Below are 14,034 nucleotides of genomic sequence, written 5' to 3' on the forward strand. Positions count from 1 at the left end.
CTCCTCTGGTGGGGTGCTGGGAGTGTGGTGTGTCCTGAGAGGGCAGAGGAGCTCCGTGCCCCTTCCCACACGCTTTGCCCCATGTATCTCTTCCATCTGGCTGTTCCTGTGTCACATCCTTTTGTAATAAACGGGTACTTTAGTAACTAAGATGTTATCTTGAGTTCTGTGAGCTGCCCTAGCAAATTATCGAACCTCAGGAGGGGTAGGGGAGCCTCTGATTTATAGCCAGTGGCCAGACGCACAGGGAACAACCTGGGCTTGCCATTAGAGTCTGACGTGGGGGCAGCGAAGTGAGGGACTGAGCCCTCAACCTGTGGGATTTGATGTTAACTCCAGGTAGTGTCAGAATGGGGTTAACTGGAGGACACCCGGCAGCTGAGAATTGCTTGATGCAAAAGCCCCAGACATTCAGGGACCAGCAGTGAAGTATTCTGTGAGTAGAGTGTTGTCGTGGAGTGCAGGGAAACAAAGTGCCAGGAGGAAAAACTGAGTTGCACAAACAAACCCTGACTTACAGGATTTGCCCCTTTATATGGTATCAACGCTTTCACCAGGGTCAGGTTTCAAATCATCATCAGTTTAAGCAACTGGCTTATAGAATTCCCGAACATTTATTTATTTATTTTTTAAAAAAATGTTTGTTTATTTCTGAGAGAGAGAAAGACAGAGCATGAGCAAGGGAGAAGCAAAGAGAGGGAGACACAGAATCTGAAGCAGGCTCCAGGCTCTGAGCTGTCCCCCACCGAGGGCTCGAACTCATGAACCACGAGATCATGACCTGAGCCGAAGTCAGACGTTTAACCGACTGAGCCCTCCAGGCACCCCTAGAATTCCTGAACATTTAAAAATAGATCTCTGTGAGCTGGTAGGGCTTCTGTTCGACCTGGAACTTCATACAGGTGCAAATGAACATCCTGGATTCTGGTCTGACTTAGGAAATGGCTGGCCTCTGGTTAAGAGGTATTACTAAGCTACTTCTCTCCTGTATCTCTCCTCTGCTTGGATTCGGGAACTCTTTCCCAATGGCACAATAACCGATGTGGAAATAATCCCATTTTACAAATGAGAAAACTCAAATTCAAGAAGAGGTAACCTGCTCAAGATTCTTTTTTTTTTTTTTTTGTATATATAAGTTTTGTTTATTTAGGTCATCTCTACACCCAATGTGGGGCTCAAACTCATGACTTCAAGATCAAGACTCACATGCTCCTCGGACTGAGCCAGGCAGGCATCCCACCAAGATTCTATATAAGGTAGTGCGTGTGCCTCTTCTGTCTAGAAGAATGAGCCTCCTCCAAGGTGCAAGTGCATCAACACCTGGACAGACCCTTGAGATCAAATGGGGAAACTTGTGGGAGGTCGGTTTGTATGGTTCTCCATAGTTACAATAGCGGTAGGTGTGGCCGCAAAGATTTAATTCTCAGAGCAGCACATTCGCTGTTTATTAAAACACTAGGTGCAGGTGATTTGTTAAGTGCAAAGTGTTGAACAAATGCTAGTTAGTAACGGTTAACAATCACAAATAATCTCATAATCCTCAGGCCTATGTCACAGATAAGATTATCCCTAGGTTGGAAACCAGGCTAACCTGGGGCCTCGTAGCTTGGGAGGGGCTGGTCTGCCAGCTGTGACTTCTAAATCCAGCACGTTCTATCACATTGCTTCTTTGTGTGAGTCCTTTCTCCCCTCCCGTATCACAGCCCCTCTGAGGGGAAGATTCTTCTTTGCTTTGTATTTCACACTGTCAAAATGAGTTTTGATTTCCAGGAGGTTGTTTTTGTCCTGGCCTAGGTAACAGGCTTAGCTAATGCAGTCAACCAACTGATTCTCATACAAATGTTCAAGCTCTCTACAGGGAGAAACCCAGACAAACCTTTTATATCAGATAAGACACTTGGAAATTGCAAGCAAGTAAGAGAATGTTGTTTACTGAGTTCTCCCTGTCTGCATTACTGAAAGAGCACCCTACGTTTCTTGTAATAAGTGGAGCTCAAAGCATCATCTTTTCTATGGATAGCGGTGTGCCTGTCACATCCCTGACTTGGGATGTCTGGTCCTGTGCTTCTGAGTCACCTGTCCACCCTGACACTGTTTACGGGCCCCATCCCAAGTCACTTGTCTGACCTGCTCACACTTTACTTTCCTACCTACATCCAGTTGATTCTCCAGCTTCTAAATCTGGGGCTCCTTTTCTGGCTCAGGGTCAGTCTTTAACAACTCCGCTAGAAAACAGAAGGCAGGCCAGAGTGTAGCAAGAGACGGGGAGGGTGGCAGGAGGTGAGCCTGGAGAGATTCATGGGGACAGTGTGTAGTGTGTATGGACTTGCATTAAAAAAAATTTTCTAGTATGTACATCTGTTTTTGTAACTGTATTTTCAGTTCCTTGGGGGAATGGAACCAATTTCTTTCCCTCAGAGTGAACAGCACAGTGAAGAAAGTAAATATTTATTGAGTGAAAACAGTGAGATAAGAGGTGAGAGCTAGCATGGCCCCAGCCAAATCACTTCACCTATCTTGGCCATCACTTTGATAATCTTAAAAAACAAAGGTTGAACTAAAAACTCTCCAGAGCAGCAGAGTCTAAGGCAGGGGTCAGGAAAATTTTCCTGGGAACGTCCAAAGAATATAAATATTTTAGGCTTTGCAGGCCATATGGTCTCTGTGGCAACTGCTCAACTTGGCCTTCCAGCCATCATCCAGTAGCAGGCACAGGAGGAGTGAACATGGCTGTGTTCCAATAAAACTTTATTTACAAAAATAGGCGACAGGCTGACTCTGTTGGTGGAAAGGCTTGAGTAGTAGGCTTAGACCCGCATGAGTTTGACCCCAGCTTGGACCCCAGCTGTGCAGCCTTGGGCAAGTTAATGCATTTTTGGTCTCCTGAGGTTGTTCTGCGGTAGAAATCAGGATGGTGTTCCTTGAGGGGTGGTTGCTGTGGGAATGAGGTGACCGTGCATCAAGTATTCATCCGGGGTCTGGTGGAGGTGGGATTGCAGCTTCTATCATCACTTTCACTCTTCCAGCTCTAATATTCAAGGCATCTAGGAGTTTCTGGATTCTGCTGCTATTTTTAGTTCAGGCTTTTCTGAGGCATACGCTGACAGCTCGTAGGTGACATTTCCTCTGAGAAACAATAAACAATTTGAGTGGATTCCTTATCCAAACGGATGCCATGAGGATCGATAAAGAGAAGCTTTGGGGACAGTGTTCCAAGTGTTTTGGGAGCTTTTCTTTCTAGAATGCCCAGCCTGCTGTTCCAGGCAGTCTGCACGCCAGGCGGCCTATGCGTCTCTTCCCTCCCGGGGCCCTTGCCTGCCCTCAGCATGTCACTTGCCCTTTGTTGCGTCACCCTGGCCCATTCTCCTGTCTCAGGTGTTCATTCTCAAGGCCTCCATCAGAGGACCTCGGTCTGGCCTTTTGGGTGATGGGATGCACAGACCTTGCATGGATCAGGAGTTCAGGGAGCCTCACGTATTTTAAGGCAAGGATGGGAGACGCAGGCAAGTCTTTCCGGACCTGGGGAGCAGTGAGGAACCAGCTGATGGTGGTATCACTGAGTTGGGAGGCCTGCTGTGTCAGGGTTGGGTGTATCACTGTGAAGTCGAGTTGCCTGGATGTGAATCCTGTCTGTGTTACTGAAAGAGCACGCTACATAACAAGTAGGAGCTCAAAGCGTCATCCATGGACAGCAGCATACCTGTCGCTGGGCAACAGTGCATGTTGGTTGCCCAACATGTAAAATGGAGGCTGTAATTGTACCCAGGGCACGAGACTGCGGTGAGGGCTAACTATGGCTATCTTCTACATCTAAGGAACTGCTTGATTACCCGCGAGTGCCAAGTGGCTGCTTCCCTCTTGTTCCAGCTTGCACATGACCCCAAATGCTCACCCCAGCCCCAGACTTTACGTGACCATTCTGTCGAATGAGTGAATGTATGTGGCTTGATTTCTGAATTGATTCTCTTAGCAGTCACTGAGTTATTATTTCATTCATTCACTCATTCATTCATTCATTCTGCACCAATTGGACATCTGCTATGTACCAGGCATTATGCCTGGTGCTCCGATGACAAATAAGACACGGTGCTTGTCTCAAAGGCGTTGCTAATCTAGTTGTTTATCTAGACAAGCAAGCAATTCCTGGACAGTACAAATGTGTTTGTGATATAGATACACATAGAGAAGGGCAGGTGGCTCAGCTGATAAAGTCAGGGGGGCTTCTGGGAGGAAGTGGTACTTAGAGTTAATTTTCAGTAAGTAGGTGAGAGGTGGATAAGTTGGGGAAGGATGTTCCAAGCAGAGGGGAAAGCATATACCATGGCTTGAAATACTGTGATTTGCTTAAGGTTTTCTAGGCAATTTGTGTGATGGGAGCATAGGTGGAGAGGAGAGTCTGGCGTCCTGGGATGGGGAGGAAGGTGGGGTAGGATAATGAGAGGCCTCATGCACCAGACTAAGTGGCTTGAGTTTCCTCTTTATTCTGAGGGCAACTGGGGACCTCGAACGGTCCAAGCGAGGAATGGCGAGTCACACGTGTCAGATAAGGGGGTACTACTGCCCTGGGACTCCAGGGAAGCCTCCTGGAGGATTCCTCAATAAACCTACTGTTACCAGGGCCATTGGAAGCCCAGAGTGTAGAGCATTGTTGTTTTCCTTTCTTTTCACATTCTTTTTTATTTTTTGGACACACCATAAGAAAATGTCATTTACACTCTGAAGAGTGTTTGGCCCAGGGCAAAATTGGACGTCGGGCCCCAGCTGCCGTATGGTGACAGGTTGCTGTATGAAATGAGGTACTTGGTGTGAATAGGCAATTAGCGGTCCCAACTGTTTGATGGGAAACCCAGAACTTCAGAACTGTGCTCCTTCAGGACGCGCTTTTCCATTTCCCAGGTTCATAATTGCCCCCTGCACTATGCTCCCTTGGCGTGGGGTTCCGTCCTCTGTGCTCTCCCACCTGTGTGAGCAGCAGGTTGTGGGAACCTACGTGTCCTCACCTGTCCGGAAGCAAGCACCAGTCTGTCCCCCACAACACGCTGCAGAGTCTGCTTACACGTGGTAACTGCTTGATTAAGGTGGTTGTTCCAAATCTGATGAAAACAATTCCTCTTTCTTTCAACAGGTGAGGAATTGAAGAGGGAGGGAGGGAGGAAGCTGACAGTGATCAAAGGCTCCTCTGTGGCTGGCATTGCACTCCATCTACATTGTTCACTGAGTCCTCATGATGGGATTAGGATCCCTCTGTTTTTACAGGTAAGGAAAATGAGGCTCAGAGAGGCCAATGAATCTGCCCCTGTTTGTGACACAAAGTAGTGGCCCAAATGGGGTCTAGAACTCAGGGTTCTTTCTAGATCATGTCATTGCTTCCTGGGCCTGAGGCTGCAGTGAGGGGTCCATGTGGCATTGGGTCTTTCAGCCTTGGAGTCCACAGGCAATTCCTTCAGCATCTGGGGCTTTGGCGGGAACATAGCTCCTCTCCTTGGGTAGGTCACCGGATACCTGGGCAAGATAGAACCTTCATATACAATGTCAGTGCCTTAGTCAAGGGAGCATGGCGGACACACTTGTCATGGGCAAGTGGAACATGGGGCTGGGGATGGAGGAGTTGCCCTCTGAGACCAGTAACTCCAGGAGGGCACTGGTCACTGGAGCTGTGGCCTTCAACCAAAAGTGTAGACCCTGTCTGCCTCCCACCCAGGAGAGAGCTGTGGGAATACATCTTTCCATACCACTTCCTCCCTACCTCCAGTCTCCTGTTTGTGACCTACTGCAGGACCCAAATGGAAGTGAGAGGGTCGGGGAGCCTGCTAATGGGTCCCCATGGTCAGCCTCCTGCAGCACAGAGCAGGGTGAAGACGCGTAGAGAACGGATCTGAAAAAGAGACTCTGTGGCACCTGGGGAGGTGAGAGACTTCTGTCGTGGGACTTGTTTAGAGAGGGTGTGGGACCCAGTGTCTGAAGTCCCGTCCTTCCACTTCCACTCCTGGGTTTCCATTAGGAGGGAAGCCTTTGTTGTTATTGGACAGTATCTTTCTTTACACACTATCTTTCACATTCCTGAATTTGTTTTGCCATTCTTTCTCCCAAGGGCATAAAGATAGAAAGAAGTGGGTTGCTGAGATAGGAAACAGAGTTGGAGTGGTTTTAAATAAATGCTTTCTGTGTAGGGTGTCCATGGTAAGTGTACATGTCTCTGCAGAGACAACTGCTTTCACTGGTGTCCCCCCTGTAAGGTGAGTCAACTCTCCCTCTCTGAGGGCTTACACAAGCAGAGGGCTAGGCAAGTTGGTACTGAGTGAAATTCTCTCCTCCTGCCTGGGAGGCTCAGCCTTCTCTCTGTTGGACCAAGAGTAGGCAGAGCTTCTCAAGAGCAGGGTGGGCCCTAGCTGGGCTCTTGTCACAGCTGCTGTGTTTCTTGTTTTATTTTTTGTTTTTTGTTTTCAATTTTTAAAAAAATTATTTATTGAGAGAGAGAGAGAGAGAGAGAGAGAGAGAGAGAATGACAAGAAGGCTCTACACCGAGGTGAGGGCTCGAACTCACAAACTGTGAGATCATGACTTGGGCCAAAATGGAGAGTTGGATGCTTACCTGACTGAGATACCCAGGTGCCCCACAGCTGCTGTATTTCTCAAGGCAGTAGGTAGAGTGGGCTAGCCCTCCTCCCTGCAACCCTGCATTGACTGTGTCAGGGGGAATGCCACATGCTTATCAAACCATTTCCATGTTCCTCTGGTCACACAAGGATACTACATTTCCCAGTTTCCCTTGCAGCTAGGGTGGGGCCATGTGACCAGGTTGTGGCCAATAGGATGTGGGGAGAAATGATCTATGATCCTTGCAGGACTAGCCTGAATGGAAGCAAACTGGATCCCTGAGTCACTCACTGCTTGGAGGAGGGCTACCAAGAAGACCTAATGTTGGCATTGAACTATGATGCACGAGAGACATAAATCTTTATTATGTGGAGCCCCTGAGATTTTGCGGGTTGATTGTTGCAGTGATTAGCTTTAATTAACCTCACCAATGTACCCTCCTACTCACTGGCTAGACTCCCTCTCATCTATATCCCTATTGATGATGTCCCAAATGTGTGTTAATGTTGTCCAAGACCGACCTCTGTGCTCTGGTGCAGAAATATGTAACTCAAAGATAGAGTTTGGTATAAAGAAGAAAGATAGTTTATTACATTGCCAGGAAAAGGAGACTGCAGCAGGCTAAAGCCTTCAAAAACATCGTAATCCCCCTGGAAGAAGGGGCTTGGTTGGGGTGGGGGGAATTTATAGGGAAATTCAGGATCTAGCTGGTTTTGACAGAAATTGCATATAGGCTGCCAGCCTCGTGCCTTATGTCTTTAGGGTGGTATCACGTTCTTGAAATTAAAGGCCAAGAAGGGAGGAGGGGAGGTTTGCAGAAGAGAGGAAAAAGGTTACTTCATTTAAAATCCAGCCTCAAGGAAGCATTAGTGCAGCCATTTTGATTTTTGTTCAACCTTATGCTTTTAAGCAGTTTCATTAATGTGCCCTGAAATGGAGATATTCAGGGGAGAAATATCTACTATGTGTGTGGAGAGATATCACCCCTATTTTGGGGTTCCAGTTATAGGAAAAGATGAAAGTGACATTTTTATAGCCGTTTTTTTTTCATATGCTAGGCATTTTCACACATGTTAGTTCACTTAATCCTTTCAAAATCACGAGAGTTAGATATTATTTAGTATTCATTATTCCTGTTTTGCATGAGAAGACACTGTGGCTCAAAGAAATTAAATAACTCCTATCATCGCACAGCTGGGAAGCCATCAAGTTACTAATAATCTGGAGGGAGAGAGGTGACCCTCGGGTGAAAAACAGAAGACTTTCAAAACGGCATATGAAGAAGACCAAGGCAATGTGAGGAAAGGCATTACCTGTTAATGCAGAGGGGACCCAGAGCAAAAGAGCTCTGAATTCTCAGCTTTGTCAGGCATCAGTAGAACACGTGTGTTCTCAGTGAAAACAATTTAAGAGAATAGAAGGTGATACCCTGCTGTTGTGGATGAGACACCGGAAGTTCACAGAGAGGAAATGCCACATCGAGGACATCTGGCTGGGAAGATGGGGCACTGGGATGGGAACCCATGCCCACGTCCTTTGTCTTCTATGGAAAGTGTAAGTTCCCTTAGAAAGTGGTCAGCCCTTAATCAGAACTTCTAGAATCGTTGCAGCTTAATTTTATAAATAACCCACCACATGGCCACATTTCAACATTAGGGGAACCAAGCTTAGTGGTGGTGGTGGTGGGGGGGGTGTCTGCATCTGTGATAGGTGGAGGGGGCTGACACATAAAAAGTTCCCAATTCTGACAAATTTCTCCACTCAAATGAAGTCATACCTTCACTTTGCTTCTAATATTTTTCATCAGCGATTTAAGAACTATCAATATCAACCATTGACCTTAATTATTTTTTCCCCCCAGAATTATTAATTTTATAGCATGTGCCCAAGGAAAGTCCAACTAGCTACATGTCTTTCTTTGGTATCAACATGGGCTGAAGTGTGGGGTATTTGTGGGTGGGGGGGTTGGAGATTTCTGGTGCTCAGGGTCACCAGACTTCTCCTCATTTTCATCAAATTCTACTATCCTACTACTTCCCTTTTTGTCACCAATTCTTTTCTGGGAAGCCAGGGTTGTTTGCCACTCCGGTGAGGGTTGAGCTGTCTGAGTTCCTGGAATGGGGCTGTTTCCAGTGTTTTCTCCTTGTCAGTGCCCAGTTTCCTCTTGAAAAAATTTATTATCAATTCTTCATCCTCTGCGTCAGCTTGGGCATTTGACAGATCCTTAGTTATTTCCACGCTTTGGTACACTGCAGGAAGGAGTCTGGGTTCTCTCTGTTGCTGGGATTCTCACTGTAATTGGTTTAGGTCTTTAATCATGCAAACTTTTCTTCTGAATAATTCCATGGCAAGAGTGTGGAAGATGGCTGCAATGGTTTGACAGTTGTTTTAATTCACTAGAAACAAAACAATTGCCCTGAGCTCCAATGATTTCTCCTGTCCATCTCTGGTTGGGAAAGAAAATTGGAAATGGCATGGCCGAGCTGCCCACTGCTAGTTCAAACTCAGGCTGGGGGCTCTGGGACACACTGCTGTAGGGAAAATGAGCTCACTTCTCTTTGCCCGAAGGATGGTAACACACTGAGGGGAAGCATTGCTGGTGGTCTGCAGATCTCCCCAGTCCCAGAGTATCCCTGGTGGGCAGGGATTCTGAAGCTCCAGGGACAGATGGAGGAGTGAGTATACTAGGGTGGGCTGTGGCACAGTCTGAGAGACCTGGGTTTGAATGTTGGCTCTGCCACTTACTAAAAGTAGGCTATTGAGCAAGTTACTCACACATTCTGGGCCCTCACTTGGCTCACTGTGCTTGGGGCCATCATATGTGTATATTACAGAAGACTGTTGGAGGATTGGCTAAAATAATGTCTGCAAAGTGCTTAGCACAATCCCTCATGTAGAGGAGGTATTCAGTGACTGTCAGACGTTGTTATCCACCATATTTTCTCACCAACCAAGTGATGCCACAAAGTTGGGCCTGAATAAGGCCTGTGGTGCACAAGTTAGACACTGGTTAGAATTTCTACACCTCTTGGGGCACCTGGGTGGCTCAGTTGGTAGAGTGTATGACTTTGGCTCAGGTCATCATCTCGCAGCTCGTGAGTTCGAGCCCCACATCGAGCTCTGTGCTGACAGCTCAGAGCCTGGAGCCTGCTTCAGATTCTGCGTCTCCCTCTCCCTCTGCCCCTCCCCTGCTTGTTCTCTGTCTCTCTCTGTCTCTCAAAAACAAATAAATGTTAAACAATTTAAATTCTACACCTCTCTATAATTCTCTTCCCACTCAAGCAGGTGCCTCCATCCCTAGCCTTGTTCATCCTGAGCTTTGGTTTCCTCCCCCTCCTCCTCTCCCTTCTCCTCCTTCCCCTCTTCCTTTCCTCCTCCTCTTTGCCCTTCTCCTTCCCACCTCCTTCTTGTTCTTGTTCTTGTTCTTCTTTTCCTCCTCTTTCTCCTCCCCCTCCTTCTTTTCACTTTGAAGTGAAATTGATGTAACATAAAGTGAACCATTTTAAAGTGAATCATTCAGTGGCATTGAGTACATTCACAATATTGTACAACCACACCTCTATGTAATTCCAAAACCTTTTGATCACCCCAAAAGAAAACCCTGTACCTGTTAAGCAGTTGCTCCCTATTTCCTCTGCTGCCTTTCCCAAGCCCCTGGTAACCACCAATCTGTGTTTTGTCTATATGGATTTCCTTAATCAGAATATTTAATATAAATAAAATATGTAGACTAGTGTCTGGCTTCTTTCACTCAGCATAATGTTTTCAAGTTTCATCCACGTTGTAGAATATGTCATTACTTCATTTCTTTTTATGAATGAATACTGTTCCATTATTCCATTGCATGGATATACCACATTTTGTTTATTCACACATCCATTGCTGGACATTTGGGCTGCATACACCTTTTGGGGATTGTGAATAGCACTGCTAGGAACATGTGTGTACATGTACTTGTTTGAGTCTCTGTTTTCAGTTCTTTTGGGTATATGCTGGTTACCTATTTTAATTCAGCTCTGCCACGCATTTCTTTTTTGTTTTTAATTATTATTTAAATGTTTATTTATCTTGGAGAGACAGAGAGAGACAGAGCACGAGGTGGGGAGGGGCAGAGCGAGAGGGAGTCACAGAATCCGAAGCAGGCTCCAGGCTCTGAGCTGTCAGCACAGAACCCGATGCGGGGCTTGAACTCACAAACCATGAGATCATGACCTGAGCCGAAGCTGGACGCTTAACCGACTGAGCCACCCAGGTGCCCCTGCCACGCGTTTCTTACCAGCACGTTTTCTTCAAGGAGCCATGACAGAGAGGTGAGGTATGAAGGCTCTGGTGCCAGGCTCTCTCCTCGGCTACTTACTAGTTGAGTGAGGGGCTTGACTTCTCTGCACCTCTGGTTCCCTTCTGTAAAATAGAGTCATAAACATTTCTTTCCTTACAGGAGGATTGTGATGATGAAATGGACTGATACCTGTGGAGCCCATAGTCTGTGCTTAGTGAACATTAGTCATCACTGCTAGCCTCTCCTTCCATTACTTCCTTCCTGGTGTCTCCCCCTTAAACCCCAGTTTTTTAGGGGCTCTCATATATTTCCTGGAGTACCAATGGCTGACATTTCTTCTTGGACAAGGTGGCTGAGCTACTAGGCTCTCCCTTAACACTGGGGGTCTTGGGACGCTGGAGGACCAGGGTCTCTGAAACAGGAAGAAGCTTTAGAAGAGGTGGCCTTTCAGTGTATTCCTGCTAGACCAATAGGAGTCTGAAGCTGCTTTCTTCCTCTCTCCCCCCAAACCCCCAGGTCCTATGGCTCCAGTGTATTCCTAGATTCCATATGACTATCTTCTCTCTAGGGGAGGTGTCCTTACTCAGAGTTGCCAGTTGACTCATAACTTTTTCATCTTCTTGTCATATCCCTGCTCAAGACTTATAATGGCTCCCTATTGCCCATTATACTAAGACTATTTCTCTACAACCTGATGAAGTAGGTAGCTCTGTCCCCATTTTATTTCTGTGTATTTGCTTGCAAAACAAGTGTCCACCCCCCCTCCTTTTTTTTTTTGGATGAGAAATCTTCGACTCGGAGGCATAATTGTCAGGGTCACCAGCAAGTAAATTGAAGAGCTCAGATTTGAGCACGCTAGCCAGGCCCACCTGGTTTGTACACAGCCACCCACACTGGCCTTCTGATATCAAACCCAGCTGAATTTTCCTTGGTCCATTTTCATCCAATCTGTACTAAGCCAGTGAAGTCTCATCTTGCAGAGAGCACCTGCCAAGCTTGTTCTAGCCTCAGATCTCAGTGCCAGCTGTTCTGCTTATCTGGAACACCATACCTCCCACCTATGCCAATCCTGCCACCTGGCAGGCCTAATTCAAACCTCTCTTCCTTCACTAAAGTTGCCCACTGAGCTTTTCAATCAAGATGTTCTTCATTTTGGAATCTCCCATCTCTCTTAAAGTTGTTGCCTTTCGGGGCTTCAGCTCTCACAAGCATTGCCTTTGTGTGAGTTACAAGAAAGCATTCTTTCTAAGCTACTGAATTGCAAAGAAGATGTCCCCAATCACTTTCCCAGGTGTTCACTTTTGTGCAGTGTACAGACTGTACAACCACACTTGGCCAACTTGCCTACCAGACAGTTTCAAAAATGATTGTCTTCTGAGTGTAAAATATTCCTAAGTCACATAGATTATAAGAGTTCCACATTCATTCATTGTCTCTGACAACTAGTTTTTAAACTTCTTGAAGGCGGGAACCATAATTTATCCTTCTGTGTCCCACCGCCTCCTCATTTAAGACCTCAGTATCCAGCTGATGCAGGGACTCAGAGCAAGTGCTGTGTTAACCCTTGGCTTTGAAAGGACCCAGCAAAACTCTTGCAGGTTAGATTTGACTGACACCCACAGGTGAGCTCAGGGACTCTGCCCCACTCCAGCCACATGGGTCATTGCATAGGTTTGGAACACACCTAGCCTATTCCTTCAAGTTCCTTCCTTTCTGGAATGCCGGCTCCTTCTCTATTTGGCCAGACAGACTTGGAGCTTTGTCAGCCCAGATGTCACTTCCTCTGGGAGCCTTCTCTTTCAGAGGCCTCTGTTGAAATCAATTTCTCCCTCCACCAATTCCCTCAGTGTTTTCCCTTCTAACCCACCATTCCTGACTCTCAGAACTGTTTCTTCAGATGTAGCTCAAGTTTTCATTTCTCAAGTCAGTCGAAGAAAGACAAATATCATATGAATTCACTTATATGTGGAATTTAAGAAACAAAACAGATGAACATAGATGAAGGGAAGAAAAATAAGATAAAAACAGAGAAAGAGGCAAACCATAAGATACTCTTTTTTTAGGGGTGCCTGGGTGGCTCATTTGGCTACGCTTCTGACTCTCGGTTTCTGCTCAGGTCCTGATCTCATGGTTTGTGGGTTTGAGCCCTGCATTAGGCTCCATGCTGATGGTGCAGAGCCTGCTTGTGATTCTCTCTCTCCCTCTCTCTCTGCCCCTCCCTGGCTCTCTCTCTCAAAATAAATAAATAAACCTTAAAAAAGACTTTTTAAGACTTTTTTTTGAGATTTATTTTCAGAAAGAGAGAGAGAGAGAGAGACAACATGAATAGGGGAGGGGCAGAGAGAGAGGGAGAAAGAGAGCATCCTAAGCAGGCTCCAGCTGTAAGTGCAGAGACTGGTGTGGGGCTTGAAGCCATGAACTGTGAGATCATGATCTGAGCCGAAGTCAAGAGCCAGACACTTAACCGACTGAACCATCCAGGCACCCCAACCATAAGAGACTATTAAATACAGAGAAAAAAAACCTGAGGGTTGCTGGAGACAAGGTGGGTGGGGGATGAGCTATATGGGTGATGGGCATTAAAGAGGACATCTGTTGGGATGAGCACTGGGTGTTGTATGTAAGTGATGAATTACTGGGCTCTACTCCTGAAACCAATGCTATACTGTATGTTAACTAACTTGAATTTAAATAAATAAATAATAAAGTTTTCATTTCTGAAATCTGTTTGCATCAGGACGGTGTATCCCAAAACACACAGGAGCCTCATCTCCCCTTGTATACTAGGTTTTTTTGAGGACCGGACTTGTGCTGGGCACATAGTAGGCCCTCACTCAATGGCTGTTGAATTCGTTTCCAGCAGAGTGCCCTGGCTGCACACATTTGCCAGCAGTGCATCTTTATTCACAGAACAGAAACATTTGCATCCTTTCTATTAGCATTGCCTGACACGTGGTTGACACATTTCCCAAGTTTTTTTCACCTCTTCTCTGGTTTTGTTTTCACAACTTGTATACTATGAGAAAAGAAATGATTATATCCATTTCACTTGTGAGGCACCTTAAGTCCAGGAGGCAGACTCATTGTCTCGCTATCTGGTGACAGGGGCACACTGCCACTCGCTTGGGTGTCGCAAGCCCAACGGACCACTGGGGAAT

This window comes from Panthera uncia, chromosome E1 (assembly GCF_023721935.1).
Source record: "Panthera uncia isolate 11264 chromosome E1, Puncia_PCG_1.0, whole genome shotgun sequence".
Classification (NCBI taxonomy): Eukaryota; Metazoa; Chordata; class Mammalia; order Carnivora; family Felidae; genus Panthera; species Panthera uncia.